The following is a 15316-nucleotide window of genomic DNA, read 5'->3' as shown; positions in this document are numbered from 1 at the left end:
ACTCCTTTCGACATGGAGGAGCAGCGGCTCGACTCCGAGCTCCTCCCGAGTGACCGAGCTCCTCACCCTATCTCTAAGGGAGCGCCCAGCCACCCTGCGGAGGAAACTCATCTTGGCCGCTTGTACTCGTGATCTCGTTCTTTCGGTCATGAGCCAAATCTCATGACCATAGGTGAGGATCGGAACGTAGATCGATCGGTAAATCGAGAGCTTTGCCCCCCTGCTCAGCTCTCTCTTCACCACAACGGTCCGATACAGCGACCGCATCACTGCAGATGCTGCATCGATCCGTCTATCGATCTCACACTCCATCCGTCCCTTACTCGTGAACAAGACCTCAAGATACTTCAAAATATATATAAAATCTTTGTATCAGAAATGTACGTTTGTTCTCACATACACCCAAATAATTTGTTATTATTAATTAATTCATTTTCGTTACCCGCTTATTACAATTTAGAGTCAGGGGGCGGAGCCTGTCCCAGCAGTGATGAAGTGGTCAGGGTTCACCCTGGACCATAGGACCACATATAGACAAACAAACATAACTGAAGACAATTTAAAGTTTCCAGTGCAGCTAACCTGCGTGTCTTTGGATGTGGGAGGAAGTCGGAGCACCCGGAGAGTGAACATGCAAACTACACAGGTGGGAATCGATCCCATGAACTTCTTACTGTGAGGCAACAGTGCTAACCACTAAACCACCGTGCTGCTCTATTAACTAATCATCTGGATCCTCAAGACAATTTAGTCGTTTTAACTAGAAATGTATCAAAGATGAGCTGATTAGTTCATCCGTGCTCACTTCATGCAGCATGTTCACACTGAAAGGGATGTAGAAAGTTATTTTTTAATGCATTCAACACATATTAAAACAGTAATATTTTACAGGCTGTTGAAGCCATGTTTATATCATTTATAATTATTTCTATTTAAAAAAGTCTTGTATTTTTACTTGTGATCACATAACACACAAAATGCAGATTTTTCATTGATAAGTAATCAGCCAAACTATGAAATTATTTATGTCATATTAAATCAAACTGCCACGTGGCTGCTGAGATAACACGTCTTGATGATTCAGCTTTTAATGAGCCATTTTCCTAAATTTCAAATGAAAAAATATACTTGTGTAAAATGGGACAAAATAACTGCTTAAGTGTATTTCAATCACACATGATTTTGCCGAGATTGTATGTTTTTTTTATGACATACGAGCAGAAAATGTAAAATCTTCTGGTTTCAGCTGTTCCCATTAGGGGGCGCCACAGCAGCTCAATGGTTTCCATCTCACCCTGTCCTCTGTATCTTCACCAGCCACCTGCATGTCCTCCCTCAGCACATCCATAAACCTCCTCTTTGTCCTCCTGCCTGGTGGCTCCATCCTCAGCATCCTTCTCCCTATATACCCTGCTGGGTCCCTCCTCTGCACATGTCCAAACCATCTCAGTCTTGCACTGTGCCGTCCCGCTGATAAGTTCATTCCTTCTCATCACTCACAGAGAAAGTTGCGGCATCTTCAGGCCGCCTCCTGTGATTTCTCTAACACCACCGCCTGTTTTTTTTTTTCTTTAGATGAGTGTGGGCTTTTTTGTCTCTGGAACAATTACAGAGATTTTAACTGGAGGCACGTCAGACTCTGTTAAGTCTAAGCTCAAAGACATCATTATTGGGCTTGAAAGTTATCGCTCACAGACCTTGCACACTTAATACAGGTGCATAGAACTTTAAGCATTTCTCAAATACTGCTAAATTCATTACAATCATCATGAATAAATCAAGTGTTTCTTGCAGCATAGTAATCAAATGTCAAATGTAATATTATTATTATATTATTGCAAAGACACCATGTGTTATCTGCTCAAACATGTACTGTTTTACATTTATTTGTAGTGTAATATTTCTGTCTTGGTTCCTCATTTTTTTTTTCTCTCTTTGCTGCAGTTTTGTGTTGAAGTCAAAGTCTAAGCTGTTGTTATGGAGACTAGATTTAAAGGACTGTACAAGGTTGACTTGTGATGGCGATAAGCCTCTTCACCCTCGGGGCGTCGGTCAGGACACAATAACAGGAGATAGTGGTTCAGTTTGGACAGCTGACTGAATAGTTGCAGGCACAGGTGAGTCAAACACACTGTACTAAGAGCACTCACAAGCGCACATTATATTCTCTCTAAACGAACCACAGACCCGCCGAGGGAACGACACACACACACACACACACACACACACACACACACACACACACACACACACACACACACACACACACACAGTACTAAACTGACGAACACGCTTACAGTCAACAATGATGCACACTGGCACTGCACAATGAGGAGTTTTGGTGAAGAATGAAGCTAACGTGTCTATGGTTAACTTCTCTGACTGGTGTCATCCCACAATGTAAACCATCGCTCTCTGAAGGTGGTACACATGGCACCTCCGCTCTTAAGGGGGACTACTGAGGCACATAATACAACAAACATAAGCACTGAGAGCCTTTCTAACAGCTGGACAACATAGCTGGTCCCACTACCAACTTACAAACTTTCCCTTTCACTCTTGCAGATATCCTTGTATCACAAATCACCCCTGCCACTCTTCTCCATCCTGCTTGCACTCTCTTCTTCCCCTCTCTAACACACTCCGTTACCAGACAGCTGACCCCAAGTATTTAAAATAGTCTTCCGCCACCACCGCACGATTCCACCGTGCTCACTCTCAGTCGTACAAGCACTCTGTCTCGCTCCGACTGACTTTCATTCCCCTTCTCTCCAGAGCATATCTCCACCTCTCTGGGTTCATCCTGCGCTATACTCTCACTGTAGATCACAATGTCATCTACAAGCATCAGAGTCCATGGAGTCTTCTGTCTGATCTCATCCATCAATTTGTCCATCAGCACTGTGAAAAAGACAAAAGGCTGAGATCTGATCCCTGACCTAATCCCCCCTCCACCTTGAATGCTTCTGTTATTCCTACTATGCACCTATTACATGGTCAGATTAACTTCTTAGTGTCCCACACCGTTGCAGGTAATCATTTAACCTTTACTAAGACATGACAGGTTTTTGCAGGATCATTTTCAAACACAAGTTCTTCCCATTTGTTGTCTTTGTTGTCCTTTAATAAGAGTTTGCTCACTTACAGTATGTATCGAGAAACAGTCCGTAAACTGAATCCAACCATCTCACTTAAAAAAGCTGTTTTTCTTCGTCCATGTGATGGTGAACCTTTAAAAACGCTGCACTGTGTTGTCGCCTGACACAGCTTTTCTGTGCATTTTTCTTTAGCGAGGAAATGAATGTGACCCCGGTGGTGAAGATAGAAGTGGGCGAGCCCCGAACACGGTGTTACTCGTCAGGCCACACACAGCTCACTCTGTCAGCTCTGGGAGGAGTGGCAGGTCTTCGCTGGAGATAATTAAGGCATTAATCAGTTGTCAGACCTCTCAACGACATCCATCCATCATGCAGACCCTTAAGCCCCCCTGCTGAATGTTAATAAGTTGAGGGATGCAACCAGAAGGAGGATCAACTCTTTTTCACTGCACAGCAACATTAGTTGACTTGACAGGATCCAAGAAGAAGTGGACTCCATGAGCCGGCTGGGAAACACACGCTGAAGAAAAATGGCCTTACTTGTAAAAAAAAAAAAAAAACAGTGCAACCGAAGCTCTTTAGCTGATGTGTTTAGGGAGCAAACAGCGGCTACTCCTGCCAAAGGGCCCTATCTTCCACCTTCATGTAATGCAGATACCCAGCATCCCTGTTGTTTATACAGCAAATTTGTTTGTGCTCATTTTGGTGCATTGCCCTTAAAATGAAGTGTGGTCGAGCGTAGCGCCGGAATACTGCAGAAAGTGATGGCACCCTGGACCAGCAAAAAACAGATTCATAGACAGGTTCTTGTTGGATGTACCCTCTGCTTCTACACACCGTGGCGTGGGGGGCAAATGTCAAGTGCAAATGACTCTTGTGTCTTGTTCAGTCTGCCAGTAAGAATCATAAGAACATAGTAAAGCCTAGAGAACATGTAGCCAATGACATGATAAGTCTGTGGTTTTGAACATGTTATATTTTCCCGTCGCACACTGAACAGTACAATACGGACCACATTTCCTATCAAATAGGCTTAATTTCGTGTCTGGTCATCTAATGTGGCATCATCTTTACATTGCACTCAGATGACACACTGTGTAAAATAGTAGAGTGGAGTTGTCACTGGTTATGCAAGTGTCCAAGAAATGAAGCTCAGGTTCTTCGACATGCTTTGTGCCTCCGACGTATGTTCCAACCTTGGAACATACATTAAACAGAGGTGTCAAATCCAGCTTCAGAAAGTAAAAGTCCAGCCACATATTTATTCCATCTTCCCAATAAATCAGCTGATTGTAATCAGTTCAGCTGTACGGGCAGGTGGATGAGCTAATTATTGAGATCACCTGTTTTAGGTGCACAGGTAGAAGCAACACATGGGAGGGTTTTTACTTTCTGAAGCTGGATTTGACACCTCTGACATTAAAAAACATGAATGACAAGTAGCGTCAGATGTGGGTGTGTATATATGTGTGACTGGCCTGTTGCTAAGCAACAGTAACCGCAGCAATGGGACAGGGACATCCAAATGCTAATAGGATTGCTTTCCTTCCTTCCTTCCTTCCTTCCTTCCTTCCTTCCTTCCTTCCTTCCTTCCTTCTTGTCTGCAGTGTACAAACACTTAGCAAACATTAGTGCTTAATGTTACATGAATTAATTAAAGTATTGACTCTGCCCTTCTGTCTTTGATGACATTGATGACTTGAATCAAAGACCATTAAAGCACTGGTCACCTCCCGACTGTACTGTCAGAGGTGACGTTCTCATAAATGCCTATGAAACCTCACACTTGGGCATTGCCCGGGTACCCTGCTAGTGGTTTTTAAAGAGGTAAGTAGTCCACACAAGTTGACTGTCACCAGACAGTGTGTGAAACTAAAACATGAATCCACTTTGTGACAAGAAGCTGAAGACACAGCTAAAGCAGAAGAGAGCTGGACTTGGATCAGAACCGGACTTCAGACACTTGGCTTTGATTAAACTCAGTGCTGGAGGAGCTCAGATGTTTGAATTCCACACTTTTTTTTTCTAAATATCTACTCATTTAACTAACTCAATGATCTGTGACTGAGGAATAGTCAAAAAGGTGCTCGCTAAAGTTAAGTTTGATAATGGTAGGCCCAGGATATTTTAAATAATAAATGTGCTGAAAATTTCCTGGACTCAGAAAGACAGATGGGGAGCACTTAACGACTTTCTGCACGGCGAGTGAAATTTCACTGCGCATTACGCTAATGGAGTTGTGCTTTCCCTTTCTCTCCTCGCCACTGCACACAGATGTTTGCAGTTGAATGTAATTACTGTCATTTATTTCCATCGCGGCCGACAAACCATCAGCGGTGGTGTCGTTTTTACCGTTGGCTCTACAATAATTACCAAGCCTCCAAACACGCGCAGCGTCAGCAGTCGTCTCGCTCGCCCTGGTCTCACCTTTTGACCCAGCGACAAAGATCAGCAGCAGTGCATCATTTATCAAATTAACAAGTTGGTCATTTTTTAAAAAAAAGAAAGAAAGAAAAAGAGATGGTGTTTGCAGCTCTCTGCAGTCAGAGAGATCAAACATGCCAAACATTGGGCACCGAAAGGTTGCAGAGGAGGCTGAAGGTTCAGGCATTAAAGAATGGGACGAGGCTGCAGATGTTGAAGAGACTCCAGAGGACGTAGATGATTCAGATAAGATGAGGAAGAAGATGAGGAGGTCGCAAAACGTTAAGAGACTGAAGAGTGACAGACGGCACCAAAACTCAAAGGTTTCATAAGAGGCTGCTGCGCCTGGAGAGGCTTCATGAAGAGGTTAAAGTGGCAAAAGAGAATAACGGGGCAGCCGGTTATAAGCCCGTTCACGCGAGTCTTTAAGCGCGTCTCACATTACGTAATGGCACACGACGACTAAAACCCACCAAGCCCCAAACAAGCTGCTGCTACGTCTTACTGGTGACCGCGTGCCTCACAAAGACGTGAAAAAACAGAAGCAGCTGCTCGATGTCCCACAGAATTAGTACGATTTTGATTTAAATGATTAAATCAGCTGATTTAAATCACTGTAAAAAAAAAAAATCAAAAAGATCATCGAAAATTATTATTTTATTTTTTTTTAGAAACGAGTACCTAAAACATACATCCATCCATCCATTTTCATCTGCTTTATCCAGAGTCGGGTCGCAGGGGCAGCAGCTCAAGCAAAGCTGCCCAAACCTACCGATCCACACACACCTCCCCCAGCTCCTCCGGGGAACCCCAAGGCGTTCCCAAGCCGAGAGACGTATTCCCTCCAGCGTGTCCTGGGTCTTCCCCGGTGCCTCCTCCCAATGGGATGTGCCCGGAACACCTCTCCAGCGAGGCGTCCAGGGGGCATCCGGAAAAGATGCCCGAGCCACCTCAACTGACTCCTTTCGACGTGGAGGAGCAGCGGCTCGACTCCGAGCTCCTCCCGAGTGACCGAGCTCCTCACCCTATCTCTAAGGGAGCGCCCAGCCACCCTGCGGAGGAAACTCATCTCGGCCGCTTGTACTCGCGATCTCGTTCTTTCGGTCATGAGCCAAATCTCATGACCATAGGTGAGGATCGGAACGTAGCTCGATCGGTAAATCGAGAGCTTTGCCCCCCTACTCAGCTCTCTCTTCACCACGACGGTGCGATACAGCGACCGCATCACTGCAGACGCTGCACCGATCCGTATATCGATCTCACGCTCCATCCATCCCTCACTCGTGAACAAGACCCCGAGATACTTAAACTCCTCCACTTGAGGCAAGGACACTCCACCGACCTGAAGAGGGCAAAGCACCTTTTTCCGGTTGAGAACCATGGCCTCAGATTTGGAGGTGCTGATTTTCATCCCGGACGCTGCACACTTGGCTGCAAACCGCCCCAGTGCACGCTGAAGGTCCTGATTTGACGAAGCCAACAGAACCACATTGTCCGCAAACAGCAGAGACGAGATTCTGTGGTTCCCAAACCAGACCCCCTCTACACCCTGGCTGCGCCTAGAAATTCTGTCCATAAAAATAATGAACAGAACCGGTGACAAAGGGCAGCCCTGGCAGAGGCCAACGTGCACTGGAAACAGGTTTGACTTACTACCGGCAATGCGAACCAAGCTCCTGCTACAGTCGTACAGGGACCGGATAGCCCTTAGCAAAGGACCCTGGACCCCGTACTCCCGGAGCACTCCCCACAGGGTGCCCTGAGGGACACGATCGAACACCTTCTCCAGATCCACAAAACACATGTGGACTGGTTGGGCGAACTCCCATGAACCCTCAAGCACCCGATGGAGTGTGTAGAGCTGGTTCAGTGTGCCGTGACCAGGACGAAAACCATACTACTCCTCCTGAATCCGAGGGTCGACCATCGTTCGAATTCTCCTCTCCACTACTCTGGAATAGACCTTACCGGGGAGGCTGAGGAGTGTGACCCCCCTATAGTTGGAACACACCCTCCGGTCCCCCTTCTTAAACTGAGGGACCACCACCCTGGTCTGCCAATCCAGAGGCACTGTCCCCGATCGCCACGCAATGTTGCAGAGGCGTGTCAGCCAAGACAGCCCCACAACATCCAGAGACTTAAGGTACTCAGGACGGATTTCATCCACCCCAGGAGCCTTGCCACCGAGGAGCTTTCTAACCACCTCGGTGACTTTGGCCTGGGTAATGGATGAGTCCGCCTCTGAGTCCCCAGTCTCTGCTTCCTCTTCGGAAGACGTGACGATGGGATTGAGGAGATCCTCGAAGTACTCCTTCCACCGCCCGACAACATCCCCAGTCAGGGTCAACAGCTCCCCACCCGCACCATAAACAGTGCTGGTGGAGAGCTGCTCCCGCCTCCTGAGGCATCGGACGGTTTGCCAGAATCTCTTCGAGGCCGACCGATAGTCCTCCTCCATAGCCTCCCCGAACTCCTCCCAGACCCGAGTTTTTGCCTCTGCGACCGCACGGGCTGCGGCACGCTTGGCCTGCCGGTACCTGTCAGCTGCCTCTGGGGTCCCACCTACCAACAAAGATAAGTAGGACTCCTTCTTCAGCTTGATGGCATCCCTTACTTCCGGTGTCCACCACCGGGTTCGGGGATTACCGCCGCGACAGGCACCAGAGACCTTGCGACCACAGCTACGAGCAGCCGCATCAACAATGGAGGTGGAGAACATGGTCCACTCGGACTCCATGTCTCCAACCTCTCCCAGGATCTGGGAGAAGCTCTCCCGGAGGTGGGAGTTGAAGACCTCGCTGACAGAGGGTTCCGCCAGTCATTCCCAGCAGATCCTCACAATACGTTTGGGCCTGCCAGGTCTGACCGGCTTCCTACCCTCCCAGCGGATCCAACTCACCACCAGGTGGTGATCAGTCGACAGCTCTGCCCCTCTCTTCACTCGAGTGTCCGAGACACGTGGCCGAAGGTCAGATGGTACGACTACAAAGTCGATCATCGACCTCCGGCTCAGGGTGTCCTGGTGCCACGTGCACTTATGGACACCCTTGTGCTCGAACATGGTGTTCGTGATGGACAAACTGTGACTAGCACAGAAATCCAACAACTGAACACCACTCGGGTTCAGATCGGGGAGGCCGTGCTTCCCGATCACCCCCCTCCAGGTTTCACTGTCACCGCCCACGTGGGCATTGAAATCCCCCAGGAGAACAATGGAGTCCCCAGTCGGAGCGCTATCTAGTACCCCTCCCAGGGACTCCAGGAAGGTCGGGTACTCTGCACTGCTGCTCGGCCCATAGGCCGAGACAATGGTGAGAGACCTGTCCCCGACCCGAAGGCATAGGGACGCGACCCTCTCGTTCACCGGAGTGATCTCCAACACTTGGCGACTGAGCTGGGGAGCAATAAGCAATGCGACCCCAGCTCTCCGCCTCTCCCCGTGGGCAACGCCAGAAAAATGAAGCGTCCAGCCTCTCTCCAGGAGTTGGGTACCAGAGCCGAAGCTGTGCGTGGAGGTGAGCCCGACTATCTCTAGTCAGTATCTCTCAACCTCCCACACAAGCTCAGGCTCCTTCCCCCCTGGCGAGTGACATTCCACGTCCCAACAGCCAGGGGCTGTGAGCATGGACCGGGCCGCCGGGCCACCCGCCCTCGACCGCCACCCAATCCTCTCTGCACCCGACCCCCATGGCCCCCTCTGCAGGTGGTGAACCCACAGGAGGGCGGGCCCACGTCACTCTTTCGGGCTGAGCCCGGCCGGGCCCCATGGCCTAAAACATCAGCAAAATATGAAATCAGTACCATTAATAAATGATAATTCTGGTGACTTGGACAAATGATGACTGAGAATCTGAAGTCAGTCATTTCCTGTTAAAATCACAGGTGGATTAACTGGAGGATTATCTCCAGCAGGGTCGAGCTCAGTCAAGCATGAATGGAGGCTTTTGTCTGTCACTGCTTCTTATGATCAGAAGGAAGCCTGAAAGTTACATATGACTAAATAAGTACCAAATAGGACTAAAAAACTTTCAAATATTCAACAATAACATTTTCCAAACCAAGAATCTCCATTCAGAAAGGAGGACATGTTAGTTGTAGTCATTACATTTAGCATGGAATAACTTCATACATGTTGTATGTGCACCTTTATGTTTTAACACATCAATAAAGATTCTAACTAATGATATTATTTGTATAGTCTCAGAGTGAAATAAATAAAAAAAAAGAAAAAAAGTTGATTTAAATCAATAAAGGTTGATTTAATAAAAAAAAAAATCACGAGGTTGTATTTTTTTTTAAAGTCTATTTCTTTACCAGCCCTGATGGGAACCATCTAAAAGCCTGTGGAGAGGTGCTAAAGCTGGGAGCACCCTGGACCAGCAAAAAACGTTGCTATGGGCCTCCTGGTATGTACACACACGCCAACAACACGCCTTTTTGAAACAGTCGTGTGACAAATATGACATTCAACATCATAATTTTAATTATTAAGAGACTAAAGAAGTGCAGAATTACAGGAGTAAAATTAGGACGCATTGATTAACAATGTTGTAGGTAAAAATGTATTCATTATTATTATTATGATTATTATAAATACGCTTTGGCTGGAATGCATAATGCAGAACATAAAAATGCAGTGACCATATTATATTAGTCACAGAATAAACTGTGTGAAAAAGAGATACTGGCTATGGTGTGATAATATGTATGTACATTTCGCAGACATGAACGAGTGAAGCTCTTCAGCATCTCACCGTGTCATTTAGGGCCATCAGACTTTTTTGAGCAAATGCTTTCTGTACTTTCTGGAAAATTGTAGCTGAACTTTCAGGTCTTCTTTTTACGAAATTCCTCCTCTACACCACTTCATCAGGAAGCTGGGTATTCTATTTTTAATTAATTTCTATCAAGTTGTAGGCATTTGCTTTCTGATTGAGTTTAAGGAAGATAACTTTTGATTTATTTATTTATTTGTATTTGAAATGGCATAAACAAATTAAAATGTGTGAAATGGCAAGTGTTCCAATACTTTTAAGTACAGTTGAGAAACACTCTGTGGCATGTGTATTTTTAAGTGAAATGCAACATCCCGGTGTCACTCAGAGAGAAAAAAAAAATGGTTATTTAAGTACTTCAAACAGAAAAATTAAGAGGTTAATTAAGTACTTCATACAGAAAAATTAAGAGGTTATTTAAGTACTTCAAACAGAAAAATTAAGAGGTTAATTAAGTACTTCATACAGAAAAATTAAGAGGTTAATTAAGTACTTCATACAGAAAAATTAAGAGGTTATTTAAGTACTTCAAACAGAAAAATTAAGAGGTTATTTAAGTACTTCATACAGAAAAATTAAGAGGTTATTTAAGTACTTCAAACAGAAAAATTAAGAGGTTAATTAAGTACTTCATACAGAAAAATTAAGAGGTTAATTAAGTACTTCATACAGAAAAATTAAGAGGTTATTTAAGTACTTCAAACAGAAAAATTAAGAGGTTATTTAAGTACTTCATACAGAAAAATTAAGAGGTTATTTAAGTACTTCATACAGAAAAATTAAGAGGTTATTTAAGTACTTCAAACAGAAAAATTAAGAGGTTAATTAAGTACTTCATACAGAAAAATTAAGAGGTTAATTAAGTACTTCATACAGAAAAATTAAGAGGTTATTTAAGTACTTCATACAGAAAAATTAAGAGGTTATTTAAGTACTTCAAACAGAAAAATTAAGAGGTTATTTAAGTACTTCAAACAGAAAAATTAAGATGTTATTTAAGTACTTCATACAGAAAAATTAAGATGTTATTTAAGTACTTCATACAGAAAAATTAAGAGGTTATTTAAGTACTTCAAACAGAAAAATTAAGATGTTATTTAAGTACTTCATACAGAAAAAATAAGAGGTTATTTAAGTACTTCATACAGAAAAATTAAGAGGTTATTTAAGTACTTCAAACAGAACAATTAAGAGGTTATTTAAGTACTTCATACAGAAAAATTAAGAGGTTATTTAAGTACTTCATACAGAAAAATTAAGAGGTTATTTAAGTACTTCAAACAGAAAAATTAAGAGGTTATTTAAGTACTTCATACAGAAAAATTAAGATGTTATTTAAGTACTTCATACAGAAAAATTAAGAGGTTATTTAAGTACTTCAAACAGAAAAATTAAGATGTTATTTAAGTACTTCATACAGAAAAATTAAGAGGTTATTTAAGTACTTCAAACAGAAAAATTAAGAGGTTATTTAAGTACTTCATACAGAAAAATTAAGAGGTTATTTAAGTACTTCAAACAGAAAAATTAAGATGTTATTTAAGTACTTCATACAGAAAAGTTAAGAGGTTATTTAAGTACTTCAAACAGAAAAATTAAGAGGTTATTTAAGTACTTCATACAGAAAAATTAAGAGGTTATTTAAGTACTTCATACAGAAAAATTAAGAGGTTATTTAAGTACTTCAAACAGAAAAATTAAGATGTTATTTAAGTACTTCATACAGACAAATTAAGATGTTATTTAAGTACTTAATACAGAAAAATTAAGAGGTTATTTAAGTACTTCAAACAGAAAAATTAAGATGTTATTTAAGTACTTCATACAGAAAAATTAAGAGGTTATTTAAGTACTTCAAACAGAAAAATTAAGATGTTATTTAAGTACTTCATACAGAAAAATTAAGAGGTTATTTAAGTACTTCATACAGAAAAAATAAGAGGTTATTTAAGTACTTCAAACAGAACAATTAAGAGGTTATTTAAGTACTTCATACAGAAAAATTAAGAGGTTATTTAAGTACTTCATACAGAAAAATTAAGAGGTTATTTAAGTACTTCATACAGAAAAATTAAGATGTTATTTAAGTACTTCATACAGAAAAATTAAGAGGTTATTTAAGTACTTCAAACAGAAAAATTAAGATGTTATTTAAGTACTTCATACAGAAAAATTAAGAGGTTATTTAAGTACTTCATACAGAAAAATTAAGAGGTTATTTAAGTACTTCAAACAGAAAAATTAAGATGTTATTTAAGTACTTCATACAGAAAAATTAAGAGGTTATTTAAGTACTTCATACAGAAAAATTAAGAGGTTAAGTACTTCAAACAGAAAAATTAAGATGTTATTTAAGTACTTCATACAGAAAAATTAAGAGGTTATTTAAGTACTTCATACAGAAAAATTAAGAGGTTATTTAAGTACTTCAAACAGAAAAATTAAGATGTTATTTAAGTACTTCAAACAGAAAAATTAAGAGGTTATTTAAGTACTTCATACAGAAAAATTAAGAGGTTATTTAAGTACTTCAAACAGAAAAATTAAGATGTTATTTAAGTACTTCATACAGAAAAATTAAGATGTTATTTAAGTACTTCATACAGAAAAATTAAGAGGTTATTTAAGTACTTCAAACAGAAAAATTAAGATGTTATTTAAGTACTTCATACAGAAAAATTAAGAGGTTATTTAAGTACTTCAAACAGAAAAATTAAGATGTTATTTAAGTACTTCAAACAGAAAAATTAAGAGGTTATTTAAGTACTTCATACAGAAAAATTAAGAGGTTATTTAAGTACTTCAAACAGAAAAATTAAGAGGTTATTTAAGTACTTCATACAGAAAAATTAAGAGGTTATTTAAGTACTTCAAACAGAAAAATTAAGATGTTATTTAAGTACTTCATACAGAAAAATTAAGAGGTTATTTAAGTACTTCATACAGAAAAATTAAGAGGTTATTTAAGTACTTCAAACAGAAAAATTAAGAGGTTATTTAAGTACTTCATACAGAAAAATTAAGATGTTATTTAAGTACTTCATACAGAAAAATTAAGAGGTTAGTTAATCAACAGCTGCCTGCTCATTTAAAAATCACTGGAGAAACACACATATATGACAACCCAAATTAATGGAGAAATGGCACTTTTAACAACCTGGACCTCATTTCTGAGATAAAATAAGGTTGTTTACTCACCAATATAACTTTGTTGTCATTATTAGTCCATGGTTCAAATGACGTGTTCAGTTCAAATCTGAGGCAAACATTTTTCTTCTTCTACTAAGGTTAACTATTTGTGGTACACAACACCAACTACTGGACAGGAGGAACCTAGCAGTCAATGTGACTCACTGATTTGAAAATGCAGATCTTTTCAATCAGATGTGTGGTGCTGTGACATGTCAATCATCTGTGTCCAATCAGATTTCAGAGGAGTCCAGTGCAACCCTGGCCTCCGCTCTAGTTCCACCCATGCCAGGAAGTGTTCAACATTTCACATTTCCTGTTTCACTGTGGACTCAAAATTTGGCATTTCCTGTTTGGGACTCCTTGTACCATGAGCGAGCTTTTTGCCGCTGTGTGTTGCTTCACTGGTATCATCCATCCATCCATCCATTTTCTTCCGCTTTATCCGGAGTCGGGTCGCGGGGGCAGCAGCTTAAGCAAAGCCGCCCAGACCTCCCGATCCACACACACCTCCCCCAGCTCCTCCGGGGGAACCCCAAAGCATTCCCAAGCCAGGCGAGAGATGTAGTCCCTCCAGCGTGTCCTGTGTCTTCCCCGGGGCCTCCTTAAACTCCTCCACTTGAGGCAAGGACACTCCACCGACCTGAAGAGGGCAAAGCACCTTTTTCCGGTCGAGAACCATGGCCTCGGATTTGGAGGTGCTGATTTTCATTCCGGACGCTTCACACTCGGCTGCAAACCGCCCCAGTGCATGCTGAAGGTCCTGATTTGATGAAGCCAACAGAACCACATCGTCCGCAAACAGCAGAGACGAGATTCTGTGGTTCCAAACCAGACCCCCTCTACACCCTGGCTGCGCCTAGAAATTCTGTCCATAAAAATAATGAACAGAACCGGTGACAGAGGGCAGCCCTGGTGGAGGCCAACATGCACTGGAAACAGGTTTGACTTACCCGTACTCCCGGAGCACTCCCCACAGGGTGCCCCGAGGGACACGGTTGAACGCCTTCTCCAGATCCACAAAACACATGTGGACTGGTTGGGCGAACTCCCATGAACCCTCGAGCACCCAATGGAGCATGTAGAGCTGATCCAGTGTGCTGCGACCAGGACGAAAACCACACTGCTCCTCCTGAATCCGAGGTTCGACCATCAGTCGAATTCTCCTCTCCAGTACTCTGGAATAGACCTTACCGGGGAGGCTGAGGAGTGTGATCCCCCTATAGTTGGAACACACCCTCCAGTCCCCCTTCTTAAACAGAGGGACCACCACCCCGGTCTGTCAATCCAGAGGCACTGTCCCCAATCGCCACGCGATGTTGCAGAGGCGTGTCAGCCAAGACAGTCCCACAACATCCAGAGACTTACGGTACTCAGGACGGATTTCATCCACCCCAGGAGCCTTGTCACCGAGGAGCTTTCTAACCACCTCGGTGACTTCGGCCTGGGTAATGGATGAGTCCGCCTCTGAGTCCCCAGTCTCTGCTTCCTCTTCGGAAGACATGATGATGGGACTGAGGAGATCCTCGTAGTATTCCTTCCACCGCCCAACAACATCCCCAGTCAGGGTCAACAGCTCCCCACCCGCACCATAAACAGTGCTGGTGGAGAGCTGCTTCCGCCCCCTGAGGCGTCAGATGGATTGCCAGAATCTCTTCGAGGCCGACCGATAGTCCTCCTCCATGGCCTCCCCGAACTCCTCCCAGACCCGAGTTTTTGCCTCTGCGACTGCACAGGCTGCGGCACGCTTGGCCTGCCGGTACCTGTCAGCTGCCTCCGGGGTCCCACCTACCAACAAAGATAAGTAGGACTCCTTCAGCTTGACAGCAT

At 43.1% G+C, this 15316-nt stretch overlaps 1 protein-coding gene across 1 annotated transcript in view; it reads right to left on the bottom strand.

Annotated features, from left to right (window-relative positions):
- Positions 1-15316, bottom strand: part of sobpa (sine oculis binding protein homolog (Drosophila) a) — a 165289-nt gene that overhangs the window by 13379 nt on the left and 136594 nt on the right.

Source organism: Thalassophryne amazonica, chromosome 19 (genome assembly GCF_902500255.1).
Source record: "Thalassophryne amazonica chromosome 19, fThaAma1.1, whole genome shotgun sequence".
NCBI classification, from domain to species: domain Eukaryota; kingdom Metazoa; phylum Chordata; class Actinopteri; order Batrachoidiformes; family Batrachoididae; genus Thalassophryne; species Thalassophryne amazonica.
This window is presented reverse-complemented; position numbering and strand designations above follow the sequence as displayed.